We start from the raw sequence: 15,875 nt of genomic DNA, 5'->3' as shown, positions 1-15,875 counted from the left end.
AGCCAACCCTCCAAGAGCTTACAGGGCTCTTAGTACAGGGCCTACTGAAAGCTCCAAGAGGATTGGCTGCATCAGGGGTGTGTGGCCTAATATGCAAAGGAGTTCCTGCTGCAAAAAAGGTACCCACAGACACGGTGGTTCCTGTAATTCCTCAGCCCCATTTGCTTCTCAACTCCTGCTGGAAAAACAGAGGCTCTTCAATGGAAGAGGATAAAAACCGGGAGCTCTAGTTTGCTCCCTGCCCACTGTCACAGAGTTTCTTTCCCCCAGAGTTTCATGATACCCTTGAGCTCCGCAAGCCTCACCTGGGGGGGGGGGTCCCGTGAAACTTTACAACCTCCCACATCTGGAACTCCCCTCCCCCCCAGATTATAATTATTAATTAGTAAACATGTATCGCCTTTGGGTTATGAAACTGTTAAACAAATTAAGGATGAAAGAGAAGCCATGTTGGATCAGGCCAGTGGCCCATCCAGTCCAACACTCTGTGTCACACAGTGGCCAAAAAAAAACAGGCACCACCAGGAGGTCCATCAGTGGGGCCAGGACACCAGAAGCCCTCCCACTGTGCCCCCTCCCCAAGCACCAAGAATACAGAGCATCACTGCCCCAGACAGAGAGTTCCAACAGTACGCTGTGGCTAATAGCCACTGATGGACCTCTGCTCCAGATGTTTCTCCAATTCCCTCTTGAAGCCATCTATGCTGGTAGCTGCCAATTACATTACCAGTTTTTACAGGGAGAGAGGGTTGGGCTCTAAAGGAAATCACGGCTTGCTATTGGAGCTTCTCAACCGAAAACTACTGTTTGGAAGGTTACTAGCTTCAGGTTGGGAAATTCCTGGAGATTTGGAGGTGGAATTTGGAAAAGGCTTGGGGGGAGGGGGGAGGAGCGCAGTGAAGTAGAATAACAATGCACCAAGAGCCCTGCTGGATCAGACCAGTGGTCCATCTAGCCCAGCATCCTGTCTCACACAGTGGCCAGCCAGTTCCTCTGGCGGGCCAGCATCAGGGCAGAGAGGTTGAGGCCTTCATTGGAACATCAGAAGACCCCTGCTGGATCAGACCAGTGGTCCATCTAGCCCAGCATCCTGTCTCACACAGTGGCCAACCAGTTCCTCTGGAGGGCCAACCACAGGGCAGAGACACCAAGGCCTTCATAAGAACATCAGAACAGCCCTGCTGGATCAGACCAGTGGTCCATCTTGTCCAGCATCTTGTCTCCCACGGTGGCCAACCAGTTCCTCAACAACAGAACCAACAACAGGGCAGAGAGGCTAAGGCTTTTCCCTGATGTTGCCTCCTAGCTCTGAGATTCAGAGGTTGACTGCCTCGGAACATGGAAGTTCTCATTAGTCACCATGGCTAGCAGCCACTGAGACACCTCTCCTCCCATGAATCTGTCTTATGCCATGAAGTCCATAATGGTGATTTCCTCTTGCGGAACCCATCTCTGTCATCTGGAGATTGGCCGTAATTCCAGGAAATCCCCAAAGAGGTTAGTTGGCAACACAAACTGTCAAAAATTTGTATCACACGCGGTAGCAAAATTTTGTGTATTAGCTCTCAGAAAGTGAAACTAAGGAAAATGTTAAATGCTGAAATATGAATTTCCTTTCATTTGTGATCCTACATTTATGTATCAATTTTTTTTTAAAAAAAACAACCCTGTCTTTTATCTGTTTTTAACCTTGCTGGTCAAATAAACCTGATTTGATTTGGAATCGGTGCACACTTTTCAGTGATATTCGACTGGCGCCAAAAGTCCCTGTGGCGAAACTCGTAAGATGGTCTTAGCAGGTGATTCCACTGCCTCCCAACAACAACAACAACAACAAAGGTAAAGGTAGTCCCCTGTGCAAGCACCAGTCGTTTCCGACTCTGGGGTGACGTTGCTTTCACAACGTTTTCATGGTAGACTTTTTTATTGGGTGGTTTTGCCATTGCCTTCCCCAGTCATCTATGCTTCCCCCCCCAGCAAGCTAGGTGCTCATTTTACCGACCTTGGAAGGATGGAAGGCTGAGTCAACCTGGAGCCGGCTACCTGAACCCAGCTTCCACTGGGATCGAACTCAAGTCATGAGCAGAGCTTAGGACTGCAGTACTGCAGCTTTACCACTCTTAAGGGGCACTATAAATATAATATATAGTATATTACATAGTATATAATATAATATATATATCAGGGGTGGCCATTGGTAGCTCTCCAGATGTTTTTTGCCTATAACTCCCATCAGCCCCAGCCATCAGCCATGCTGGCTGGGGCTGATGGGAGTTGCAAGCAAAAAACATCTGGAGAGCTACCAATGGCCACCCCTGATATATAGAGTGCCAACAACCAAGGGGAAGGGCAAAAACCCCCCAAAAGGGGAGAGAAAAGCCACCCCACTGGACAAGAGTGGACGTACTTGGGGATGGGCGAGAAGATGCTGAGGCCGGCCCGGAACTTCTTGATGGTGCCGCTGGCCTTGAACCAGCTGTGCCGCTTCTCCTGCTGGGTCTTCAGGAAATCGTTGCTGAGGTGTTTCCATTGCTGAGATGTGAACAGGCCCAGGATCCTAGGGGGAAGCAGAAGGCAGTTGGCAGACTGGGGAAAGCCCACCTGGCAGAGCTCTTGCTCGTTCCAAGGCTCCCCTCAACAGATTTGGCAGCATCAACGGGAAGGAAGGAGAGAAACGGCACTTTGGGCAGAGAACTGAAGGTGAGGGAGACGACAGAACCGAAGGGAAAGGAGAGACAACAGAGAGGGAAGGGACAGGTCATCTGAGAGGAAAGAACACCATTTTTAATCAACAGAGAGAAAGACCAGGGCAGGGATCCTCCCAACCTTTTTGAGCCTGCGGGGGCATTTAGAACAGTGGGTGCAGTCATAAAAACAGCTGCCACAAAATGGCGGCCACAAGAGGCGGAGCCAGACACAAAATGACTGTGCCACTGATCTTCAGCAGCACAGTACAGATCCCTGTTCTGTGATGGCAGCTGCCACCGAAGCAGAGTTCAAAAAATTCTGCACAGTCAATCAGCTCTCCAATAGCCAATCCGAACCCTTGCTGGGCAAAAACCCTACTTGGCCCCACCCACTTCCTCTCAGTGGGTGCCAGAAAAAGTGTTGGTAGATGTTGTGGCACCCCTGGGCACTGAGCTGGAAACTCTTGGACTAGGGTCACGCATTACTGTCCTAACTGGGACTACAACAGAAAACCAAGAAAGAACTACAAAGAAAGAGAGCCTGTCACTTCCTGGGGAAGCCTGTTCCACTGAGTAACCCCTCTAACTGCCAGGAAGTTCTTCCCATGGCTTTTTTTGTAGCAGGAACTCCTTTGCATATTAGGCCACACACCCCTGATGTAGCCAATCCTCCAAGAGCATACAGGGCTGTTAGTACAGGGCCTGCTGTAAGCTCCAGGAGAATTGGCTACATCAGAGGGGTGTGGCCTAATATGCAAAGGAGTTCCTGCTACAAAAAAAGCTCTGGTTCTTCCTAATGTTTAGCTGAAAACTCTTCTGATTTAACTTCAACCTCTTGGTCCTGAAGGAGAAAAAGGGGACAGGTGAATGAGCCGCAGGACAGCCATGCCACTGAAGGGCGAATTAAGGGGAATGCCTCACACAGTGATGATACAGCCCTGTTATCTGTGCTGAAGTTTCCAAAAGTCTGCATTCCTCAACTCATAAGGCAAATTATTTCAAATTAACCTTTAACACAAATCCTGGTGGTTGTTGTTTTTAAGTATAGTAGCAGCTTGTAGCGTATCATAGATACGGTAGCAGTATTCTTAAAACTACATTGAAGTAAGCATAGATAGTTTTCCTCAGGGCTTTTTTTGTAGCAGGAGCTCCTTTGCATATTAGGCCACACACCCTGATGTAGCCAATCCTCCAAGAGCTCACAGTAGACCCTGTATGAAGAGCCCTGTAAGCTCTTGGAGGACGGGCTACATCAGGGGTGTGTGGCCTAACATGTAAAGGAGTTCCTGCTACAAAAAAAGCCCTGGCTTTCCTATTGGCTTAGAGTTAGTGCAGCGCTTAGTAGGCATGGGTTATAGGTTACTGCCTTCTCGTGATGCAAAACTTTTTATAAGTACCGAACATGATCAACGTCACCTTTAACATTCTTAAGAACAGATGCTTCCTTTGATTTTGATCTAACAATAAAGAAAAGAGTTTTGACTGCAGTTGTTGGTAATGATTTGGACCCCTTATTTGAACCCAAGATAAAATGTGTAATTTTCAGCCCCACATACTTTTTCAACTGAAGGCCCAGTCCAAACCCTTCCTTATTGGACGGCTGGAAAACTTCGATAGACGGTTCTGGAGAACGAGACCAAAGAAATCTATTAAGATATTTAAACACATGCGAAAATAAAATAACATTTTGTCCCTTGACCTTTGTAGTCGTACAGCTCACACCCCGTGAGAAGAGGATTTAAGGAAAGCAAGATGCAGGAGAGCAAATGAGAATCAACTATAGTCTAACCTTAGTTTTGAGGGATGTTTTTGTTACTTAGGGGTACTTCTCACCTCCTCAGACACAAAGGCAACCCTTTCCACAACCATCCACAATTAACCAATTCTCTGACGGCAGTGTGTGCAGTACAGCCAGGAGATCTGAAGACTGTCTGACCGCCAGATGTTCTAGCTCATTTAGTGCTATGTATCACTAGGTGGTGAGCGAGACTTTTTTTTAAGGCAGGAAATGTTTCAGAGAGCGTTTGCCGTTGCCTGCCTTTGCTTCACAACCCTGGTATTTCTTGGAGGTCGCCCACCTGAATACTAGCCAGAGACAACCTGGTTTTGCTTCTGAAATCTGACAGGATTGGGCTAGCCTAGACTATCCAGGTCAGGCCATCCCCAACCCTGTTCCTTCTCGTTCATTTTAGATCAAATGGTATAGCAGATGGGAGAGCCAGCCGCTGCGAGATGCAAGGTCGAATTTCCACTCTGCAGTGGAAGCTTGTTGGATGATCTTGCGTGGATCACTCTGCTCAGCTCCACCTGTCTCGGAGGGGTGCATTGAGGATAAAATGAAGGAGGGGAGAACAATGTTATAAGCTGCTTTGGGTCCCCAACCAGGGTGAAAAGCATAGACTCATAGAGTTGGAAGGGACCTCCAGGGTCATCTAGTCTAAACCCCTGCGCAATGCAGGAAACTCACAAACACCTCCCCCAAAATTCACAGGATCTTCATTGCTGTCAGATGGCCATCTAGCCTCTGTTTAAAAACCTCCAAGGAAGGAGAGCCCACCACCTCCTGAGAAAGCCTAATCCACTGAGGAACCACTCTAACCATCAGGAAGTTCACAGAATCATGGAGTTGGAAGGGACCTCCAGGGTCATCTAGTCCAACCCCCTGCACAATGCAGGAAACTCACAAACACCTCCCTCTAAATTCACAGGATCTTCATTGCTGTCAGATGGCCATCTAGCCTCTGTTTAAAAACCTCCTAGGAAGGAGAGCCCACCACCTCCCAAGGAAGCCTGTTCCACTGAGGAATCGCTCTAACGGTCAGGAAGTTCTTCCTGATGTTGAGCCGGAAACTCTTTTGATTTAATTTCAAACCATTGGTTCTGGTCCTACCTTCTGGGGCCACAGAAAACAATTCCACACCATCCTTCAAGTATTTGAAGATGGTGATCATATCACCTCTCAGCCACTTCCTCTACAGGTTAAACATCCCCAGCTCCTTCAGCCTTTCCTCATAGGACTTGACTCCAGCCCCCTCACCATCGTCATCGCCCTCCTCTGGACCCGTTCCAGCTTGTCTATATCCTTCTTAAAATGTGGACACAATACTCCAGGTGAGGTCTTACCAGAGCAAAGCGATACCATCACGTGATCTGGACACTATACTTCTGTTGATACAGCCCAAAATTGCATTTGCCTTTTTAGCCACTGCATCACACTGTTGACTCATGTTCAGCGTATGATCCACTAAGACCCCTAGATCCTTTTCGCACTTACTACTGCTAAGACAAGTCTCCCCCATCCTATAACCATGCATTGGATTTTTCCTACCTAAATGCAGAACTTTACATTTATCCCTGTTAAGCAGGGTATCATTATCTCAGCAAAACACGGTTGCTAGTCTGAGGGAGCAGAGATTCTCTATTTTGAATAGAAAGGTAAAGGCAGTCCCCTGTGCAAGCACCAGTCATTTCCGACTCTGGGGTGACGTTGCTTTCACATTTTCACGGCAGACTTTTTACGGGGTGGTTTGCCATTGTCTTCCCCAGTCATCTACACTTTCCCCCCAGCAAGCTGGGTCCTCCTTTTACCAACCTCAGAAGGATGGAAGGCTGAGTCAACCTGGAGCCGGCTACCTGAAAACCCAGTTTCCACCGGGGATTGAACTCAGGTCATGATCAGGGAGCTCAGACTGCAGTACTGCAGCTTTTATACTCTACACCACGGGGTTCTTACATTTTGAATATAGCCCTCTGTGAAACAATTTTGATGTCAGGGGTGTGGCCTAATATGCAAATGAGTTCCTGATGGGTTTTTCCCCAGAAAAAAACCCATTTGTGAAACAATAGTGATGTCAGGGGATGTGGCCTAATATGCAAATAAGTTCCTGCTGGGCTTCTTCCAGAAAAAACCGTGTGTGAAATAATAGTGCTGTCGGGGGGTGTGGCCTAATATGCAAATGAGTCCCTGCTGGGCTTCTTCCAGAAAAAACTCCGTTTGTGAAACAATGGTGATGCCAGGGGGTGTGGCCTAATATGCAAATAAGTTCCCATTGGGCTTTTTCTCTACAAAAAAAGCCCTGAATATACTTTTAGTACTTTGTCTACTTGTTAGGCATGCCACACAAAATAAATGGTGACGATGATGAGGATGGTATGATCTTGCCCTTGAAGACATGGCTGGTACCTAGGCCGGGAGGTTTCTACAGCCCAGCGTTGGGGCTACTCACCTGGGCCATCCAGGTACTGGGAAAGGGAGAACCGCAACCGCAGGACGATGGGCTCAGTCCGTAGGACCTTCCAGGCCGTCGCCACCTCCTCCTGCAAAGAGAACTGGACCGTCACCGTGGCCGTGCGATAGATGTGGAGGGCAGGGGGATGAGAGACAAGGACCAGGAATAGAATGGGATGGAAATCACTACTGTGGGATCTGAATGGCATGGGTTTAGAGCACCGCTGCAATAATTCGTCTCCTGGATTCTCCTCTACAGACAGGAAAATCCAAGAGGTGAAAGACTAGGGTTGCACAACATCTAGCCACTGGTGCCTGTGCAGAAGAAGTCTCTCCACCACATTGTTCACTGAAAGTATTTCTACATAAAGTAATTTCTACTTGTAACAAGAAGCTCATGATGCCTAGGGCTTGGAGGAGCTGTGGCTCACTGGCAGAGCATCTGCTTTGCATGCAGAAGGTCAGGGGTTCAGTCCCTGATGCTGCCAGGAGAAAAGTTCTGGCAGGGCTTTCTCTGTAGCAGAAACTCCTTTGCATATTAGGCCACACCCCCTGATGTAGCCAATCCTCCTGGAGCTTACAGTACGCCCTGTAAGAAGATCCCTGTAAGCTCTTGGGGGACTGGCAACATCGGGGAGGTGTGGCCTAATATGCAAAGGAGTTCCTGCTACAAAAAAAGCCTTGAGTTCTGGTCTTAGCTAATGTGTCATCTGCACTCTGGATCGTGTCATATGTGATGCTTGTTCAGATTTCTGTAATCTTATTCCTAGTACATGACTTATTAGTTATTTCATCATTGATTTTTATTGACTTGCACTGCTTTGAGTCTCAGCAAGACGTGTGGACTAACTAAATAGAATAACATAGAGCTGAAAGGGACCTCAAGGGTCATCTAGCCAGACCCCTGTGCAACACAGAAAATTCACAACTACTGCCCACCCCGCAGTGACCCCTGTTCTATACCCAGAGGAAGGCAAAAAACTCTGCAGGATCCCTGGCCAACCTGGCCTGGAAGGAAATCGCTTCCTGACCCCCAAAGGGGAGATCAGCATTACCCTGGCAAGTAAGAAAGGACCACAAGAATCGAGCGCTGGCTCAGTGGTAGAGCATCTGCTTGGTGAGCAGAAGGTCCCAGGTTCAATTCCCGGCATCTCCAACCAAAAGGGTCAAGGCAAATAGGCGTGAGAAACTTCAGCTTGAGACCCTGGAGAGCCGCTGCCAGTCTGAGTAGGCAATACTGACTTCGATGGACTGAGGGTCTGATTCAGTAGAAGGCAGCTTCATACGTTCATGACCATCTAGAACAGGGTGGCCAAGCTGTGGCTAGGGAGCCACATGTGGCTCTTTTACACATATTGTGTGGCTCTCCAAGCCCGGCTTGGAGAAGGTATTTGTCTCTTTAAATCATTTCTTCAAGCCAGCTGGCAGAATGGAGGATGCATTTAAAGTTAAAATTGCTTTCTTTCCACCTTCCCCTTCTTCCCCTCCCCCTACCTATTTGGCTTCTTTCCTTCCTTGCAGCTCTCAAACATCTGACATCCATCTCTTCTGGCTCTTACATTAAGCAAGTTTAGCCACCCCTGATCTAAACTCTGCTTAAAAATCAAAAACACCCTTGATTTAATTTCAATCCAACGGTTCTGAGGCAACAGAAAACAGCTCTGCTCCATCCTCTATATCAGGGGTGACCAACGGTAGCTCTGCAGATGTTTTTTGCCTACAACTCCCATCAGCCCCAGCAATTGGCCATGCTGGCTGGGGCTGATGGGAGTTGTAGGCAAAAAAAACATCTGGAGAGCTACCATTGGCCACCCCTGCTCTATATGACAGCCCTTCAAATACATGAAGATGTGGGGCAGAAGATTCTTCCCCACCCCACAGTTCTGGGCTTCCCCTAGACCTACGCAGTTTCCAGATTTCTATCAGATTTATACAAGAAGACAGAAGACTTTTAGATTTCAAGATCTTGGGAAACTAACTATTGCTGGTTGTTTTAAAATATAATTAATGATTGCTTTGAAAAGTAAAGGGGGGAAAAGAAGAACATAGTTTAAATATAAGACCATATATAATATGTTAATTCTGAAGAACTGAACAGTTACCATTTAGTACTTTTCATAAGTAAAGAGAAATAAGTTATATACTGTAGATATTTTTAGAGGGGTTGTAATAATTTACTTTAAATATTGTTTGAAGTTTTATATATATATATATAGTAGGCTGTTTCTTTTGATTACATATGATAACTTAATCAGTTGTATGCCATTCTTCAATGAAACACTATGGATTTAAAAATACATGAAGATGGTCATCATATCACCTCTAAGTCATCTCATCTCCAGGTTAAACATACTCATCCTCCTTTAATCTTCCCTCATTATTTTGTTGCAGCGTTCCTCAGTTTTGGAATTCTATTTACCGTCTGAATCACAACAGTTTTCTAAACTGTATTCCGTAATTCTGCAATCCAGATTTTTAAAAATGGGAGTGTTTGTTGTATGTATGTATTTTACTTGTGCTATATATGTATTATGCTCCTATTAGCAGATGACTCTCTAATTTATATGACCCAGTTTTATTTCCCTGTGGGTGGTACGTATTATAATGTCTACTGCCTTTATTTCCAGCAGACTTCAATGCAGTGCACAACATTTATGACCATCTAATCTGCAAAACTGGCATTTAAAATGACAGCAGCAAAGCCAATTCAATAATCTTGGGAAAGCAAAGAACCTCAAAGTCAACTGCCAAAGACACACTGAAAAAGAAAAACAAAAACTTGGCCTGCCCTTAGAGCGACAGTAAGAATGAAGGACCAATCCCCCACTAACCTTATGCTAGTGTCCTCCGTGGGGCTTCTGTCAAATTTCACACTATCTGCCCCAGGGCTGCAAGTCGCTCTGCCTCTTTCGAGCAGCAAACAAGAGCCTCTAAAAATCAGTTTCTGTTTGCCGCGTGAAAAAGGCAAAGCTAGTTGGAGCCCTGGGCCAGATAGTGTGAAATCCGACGGAAGCCCCGTGGAGAAGAGGAGCGTGAGAGCGGCACAAGGCTAATGGGAAATCGGTCAACTTTGGGGAGGAGATTCCAGAAATTGGAAGCTGCAGCAGAATCAGTCTCCATGTAAGATCATTCAACAGAATCATATTGGTTATCAAGGGATCTTGAGTATAAAGGGACTCTATTTATCACATATATAATTTATATCCCACCTTTCCTCTTGGCTTGACACAGCTCACAATAATAATTAAAACATCCCCAGCTAAAAACCAAAGATAAAATAGCAAGATCCAAATCTTTCCTATCCTCATAAGGAGGACACACTCCCGTGGAATAATATGAGCTGTCCGTGGTCCTGAAATGTCATCCCTGAGATATATCTGCAGTGGAGCCATCAATTCACAGCCGAACTATGGTGACCCTGGGGGGGGGGGGCAAACTTGCTTAATGTAAGAGCCAAATAGAATAAATATCAGATGTCTGAGAGCTACAAGACACGAACGTCAGATGTTTAAGAGAAGGAAGGAAGGAAGGAAGGAAGGAAGGAAGGAAGGAAGGAAGGAAGGAAGGAAGGAAGGAAGGAAGGAAGGAAGGAAGGAAGGAAGGAAGGAAGGAAGGAAGGAAGGAAAGCAAATAGATGGGAGGAGGGAGAGGTGGAAATAAAGCAACTTTAACTTTAAATGCCTTCTCCAAGCTGCTGGCTGGATTGACTTGGAGAAGTGATTTAAAGAGACAAATGCCTTCTCCATGCTGGCTGATGGGGCGGTGGGGGCATCGAGAGCCACACAATATGTCTGAAAGAGCCACACGTGGCCCGCAAGCTGCTGTCTGGCCACCCCTGCTGCAGGGTTTCCAAGGCAGATGTTCAGAGGTGGTTTGCTATTGCCTGCCTCTGCCTAGATCAAGATGGGCAGCTGTAGCAGCAGAAAACAGCAAGAGCACAGCAGCACCTTGAAGACTAACAAAACTTGTGGGAGGGGAAGAGTTTTTGTGAGTCACTGCTTGTGTCTAGTGACTCGCAAAATGTCCTCCCCTGCCACAAACTTTGATAGACTTTAAGACTTTGAGAGCCAGTCTGGTGTCGTGGTGAAGTGTGTGGACTCTTATCTGGGAGAACAGAGTTTGATTCCCCACTCCTCCACTTGCACCTGCTGGAATGGCCTTGGGTCAGCCACAGCTCTTGTAGGAGTTGTCCTTGAAAGGACAGCTTCTGGGAGAGCTCTCCCAGCCCCACCCACCTCACAGGGTGTCTGTTGCGGGGAGGGGGAAGGAAAAGGAGACTGTGACCACTCCGAGATCCAGAGTATAGGGCGGGATATGAATCCAATATCATCTTCTTCTTACAGGTGCTCCTGGACTCTTGCTCTTTTCTACTGCCTCTGCATAGCAACCCTGGGCCTTCCTTGGTGATGTTCCAGCCATGTATTGCCCAGGCCAACCCCGCACTTCCAAAAAGATGTTACAGCATTGTAAAAGATGCAGAAAAGGGGCAACTAAAATGATTAAGAAAATAGAGCATCTTCCCTATGAAGAAAGGTTAAAGAGGCTAGGAGGGCTCTTTAGCTTGGAAAAACAATGGCTGAGGGGTGACATGATGCAGGTTTACAAAATATGCATGGGATAAATAAGGTAGAGAAAGAAGTACTTTGCTCACAATACAAGGACTCGGCACTCAATGGAATCGATGAGAAGTGGGCTTAGAATAGATAAAAAGACGTCTTTCTTCACCCAAAGAGGAATTAACACATGGAATTTACTGCTGCAAGGAGTGGTGGGGGCTGCAAGCATAGACAGCTTCAAGAGGGGACTGGAGAAACATCTGGAGCAGAGGTCCATCGGTGGCTCTTAGCCATAAGGTATAGGAACTCTCTGTCTGAGGCAAGTGATGCTCTGTATTCTTGGTGCTGGAGGGGAGCAACAGTGGGAGGGCTTCTAGAATTCTGGCCCTGCTGATGGCCCCTGTGTTTTGGCCACTGTGTAGCACAGAATATTGGACTGGATGAACCATTGGTCTGATCCAACATGGCTTCTATTATGTTTTTATGCTTTGCTTCTGAGATCTGACAAAATCAAGCTAGCATGTGCCATCCAAGTCAGGACATCACATATATTATCCTTGTGTCTTAGACCCAAGAGCATCCTAATTTTCAAGTTTGTCTCATTTCTTAGACTTTAAGCCATACGTATTCGACTACCTGCAGTCATTGTAGGATGCTGGTTAGCACACTGGGGCCTAGTAGGGCCAGGTTCAAATTCCCACTCAACCACTGAGTGATCTTGGGCCAATCACTCTTTCTTTCAGCCTATCCTACCTTACAGGGCTACTGATGGATAAGACGGAGGACAGAACTGTGAGTTCCTCGGGAAAAGGTGGGTTAGAAATGTGATAAATAAACTATAAAGAAATATACTGATCTACAGGCTTCTCTGCAACAGAAAGAACAGGCATTAGATCAACTACTAGTTTTGTGTTTTAAGTTTGATGTAAAAGGTAAATAGGTAATGGCAGTCCCCTGTGCAAGCACCAATTGTTTCCAACTCTGGCGTGACGTCACTTCACGATGTTTTCATGGCAGACTTTTTACAGGATGATTTGCCATTGCCTTCCCCAGTCATCTACACTTTCCCCCCAGCAAGCTGGGTACTCATTTTACTGACCTCGGAAGGATGGAAGGCTGAGTCAACCTTGAGTCAGCTACCTGAACCCAGCTTCCGAAGGGATCGAACTCAGGTCATGAGCAAAGCTTGGACTGCAGTACTGCAGTTTACCACTCTGCGCCAAGGGGCATCCATTATATTATTATATGATAATGGCATCCATTATATTGTTCCTTCTTTCCACATCCCTTAGCCATAAGAGCAGAGCATTCTATCTAGGATGAACCCAGAAGTCTTATGACCTTTTTCTCAAGGGTCTTGGGTACAGGCCTCTCCCATTATCTACTCCCTGATCTTTGTAACAAAAGATGCCAGGGACTGAACCCAAGACCTTCACCATGCAAAGCAGATGCTCTGTCACTGAACCACAATCTCAGGTCAATGTCTTTCTCATGGCCTACTGCCAGATCCCTGTAATGGGAGGCTCCAGGGATTGAATCTGGGACCTTCTGCATGCCAACCAGATATTCTACCGCTAAGCCAGGGGCTCCACTCAAGGTTTTTTCTATCACAAGAGGAAGGGACTTTTCAGTTGTGGCCCCTAACCTGCAGAATCCACTCAGACAACACCCCACTCTCTCTGTATTCCTGATGTAGGGAACTGCAGATTCAACGCCCATGCCCTGCCAGACTTGCTTAGTTTCTGCAGGGCATGCAAGGCTGAATTGTTTAAGTTGGCCTTTAGAGCAGGGGTGTCAAACTCATTTGTTATGAGAGCTGGATCTGATGTAAGTGAGACCTTGTCCGGCCAGGTCGTGTTGGGCTGGGCCATGTGGGGATATAAACTTTATAAAGGACACAGACACAATTAAAGATTTTTTAAAAGAACTGCTGTGCGATTGAGAGAGCCTGGCAAAGCAAGCTCTTCCTCCCCAAGGGAGGGGCCTCAGCCAATGGAGAAAATAGAGGCTTTGCTCTGTAGCTCCAGTGCAACTGAGCAAGCCTTGCAAAGCACGCTGAGATGCAGAAGGAAGCAAGAGAGAGGGAGAAGGAAGCAGACAAGAGCCAGTTGCTCGGGGACCTGATAGGAGCCCTCCGAGGGCCTGATTCGGCCCCCAGGCCACATGACCTTCGGCGACATCTGGATCAAGGCGGCTCGGCGGTGCTGATGTTGCTGGACCTATCGGCAGCGTTCAATATGGTCGACCATCGGCTTCTGGCGTGCCGCCTTGCCGACGCAGGGATTCAGGGGTTGGCCTTGCAATGGCTTTCCTCTTTCCTTGACGGTCGGGGACAAAGGGTGGCGATTGGGGAGGAACTGTCCCGGAGACACACGCTTGATTGTGGGGTGCCTCAAGGGGCGGTGCTCTCCCCGATGTTATTTAACATCTATATGCGCCCCCTTGCCCAGATGGCCCGGGGGTATGGGCTGGGTTGCCATCAATATGCTGATGACACCCAGCTCTATCTGCTTATGGACGGCCGGCCCGCCTGCGCCCCAGAAAATCTGGACCGGGCGTTACAGGCAGTGGCTAGGTGGCTTAGGCTGAGTGGGCTGAAGCTGAACCCGGCGAAGACAGAGGTCCTTTGCTTGGGTCGCTGCGGCCCGGGAAGGGAACTCCCCCTGCCAGTTTTTGACGGCGCTCCATTAACAGCGTCGGGCAGGGTTAAGAGCCTGGGGGTGCTGTTGGAGCCTTCATTGACGATGGAGGCTCAGATAGCAGCCACTGCCAAGTCCGCTTTTTTTCATCTTAGGCGGGCGAGGCAGTTGGCCCCCTTCCTGGAACGTGACGACCTGGCAACAGTGATTCATGCTACGGTCACCTCGAGGCTGGACTACTGTAATGCCCTCTACATGGGGCTACCCTTGTGCCGGACCCGGAAACTGCAGTTAGTGCAGAACGCTGCTGCCCGGCTGTTATTAGGGCTCCCAAGATGGGAGCACATTCGGCCGGGGCTCCAGGGTCTGCACTGGCTGCCAGTAATATTCCGAGTCCGGTACAAGGTGTTGGTCATTACCTTTAAAGCCCTATATGGCCTAGGACCTGCCTACCTTAGGGACCGTCTCTCCCCACACGTTCCCCAGAGAGTACTACGCTCAGGTTCACAAAACCTGTTGGTAGTCCCCGGGCCAAAGGAGGCCCGTCTAAAATCCACCAGGGATCGGGCCTACTCAATAACGGCACCTTATTGGTGGAACCAGCTGCCGGAGGAGGTGCGGGCCCTGCGGGATCTAGGGCAATTCCGCAGGGCCTGTAAGACAGTCCTCTTCCGGCAGGCCTATGATATTAGCTGACAATGTAAAACATCTTGGATGGAACAAAATGTATCTATAGGCCGCCGGTTTTATTCTATCTTGTTTTTTACTAATTTATGGTTTAACTGTATTTTTAAATGTTTTAAACTGAAGCTGTTTTAATTATTATGTTGTAAGCCGCCCTGAGACACTTAGGTGAGAAGGGCGGGGTATAAATCTTAATATAAATAATATAAATAAATAAATGTCTGACACCCCTGCTTTAGAGGGTGGCTGTTTTAATAGCAGTCTGATAATCACCACATATTTGAATGCGTTAATATTTCATATGTGTAATTTGTGTTTAGGTTGTTTTCACATTAGTTTTAGTGTTGTGAGTCGCCACGAGATCTTTTGAGTGAGTGGCAGCCAAAAAACTAATTAATTAATTAATCCTGCTGTCTGACCCCTGTAACTGGAAATGTCAGCATTCGAACCTGTGATCTACTACTGAGCCACAGCCCCAGGGACGTAACATTACTGCCCCGTTACTGAAATTTGCTAAGGAAGCTTGAGAATTTCTAGCCAATCTAGTGGCCCTAAAGATGAGGGTCTCTCAGATTTCTGGGTTACAAATTTTTGGACGAACTGAGCAAATACAAGCACATACACCTCCTCGCACGCCAGCATATGTTCATTACTCACATCTAGAAAGCCGATATTGATATGCAGGTCAATATCCACGTCGTCAATGGTCCCATATTCTCTGTGGAGGAAAGGAGAAAGGATTAGCAGAAGGCCGGTGAGAGAAAGAATGAGAGCTGCAGAAGGACAGTTTTCCAGCACGGCTACCATATGCCCTTATTCCAGAACGGCATAATCCTACCGAATATGGCAAACGCAACTTGCCACAGAACAGGTCCAGCTTTTTATTACCGTATACAGAGATCAACTGTTACTAAAATGATTTTTATTACTGTAGTTCTGATTTAGCTGTTCCCCCTAAAACAGGAATAGGCAGACGACTTTACAGATGCACAGGGCTTTTTTTGTAGCAGGAACTCCTTTGAATATTAGGCCACAACCCCCTGATGTGGCCAATCCTCCTGGAGCTTACAGTAGGCCCTGT

The 15,875-nt window shown here is 47.3% G+C and overlaps 1 protein-coding gene across 1 annotated transcript in view; it reads right to left on the bottom strand.

Moving 5' to 3' along the window:
• PARP6 (poly(ADP-ribose) polymerase family member 6) overlaps positions 1–15,875 on the bottom strand; it is a 73,676-nt gene that overhangs the window by 35,954 nt on the left and 21,847 nt on the right. The window lies entirely within an intron of this gene.

This window comes from Heteronotia binoei, chromosome 19, assembly GCF_032191835.1.
Source record: "Heteronotia binoei isolate CCM8104 ecotype False Entrance Well chromosome 19, APGP_CSIRO_Hbin_v1, whole genome shotgun sequence".
Lineage (NCBI taxonomy): Eukaryota > Metazoa > Chordata > Lepidosauria > Squamata > Gekkonidae > Heteronotia > Heteronotia binoei.
The sequence above is the reverse complement of the archived record's forward strand: the minus strand, read 5'-3'. Positions and strand labels throughout refer to the sequence as shown.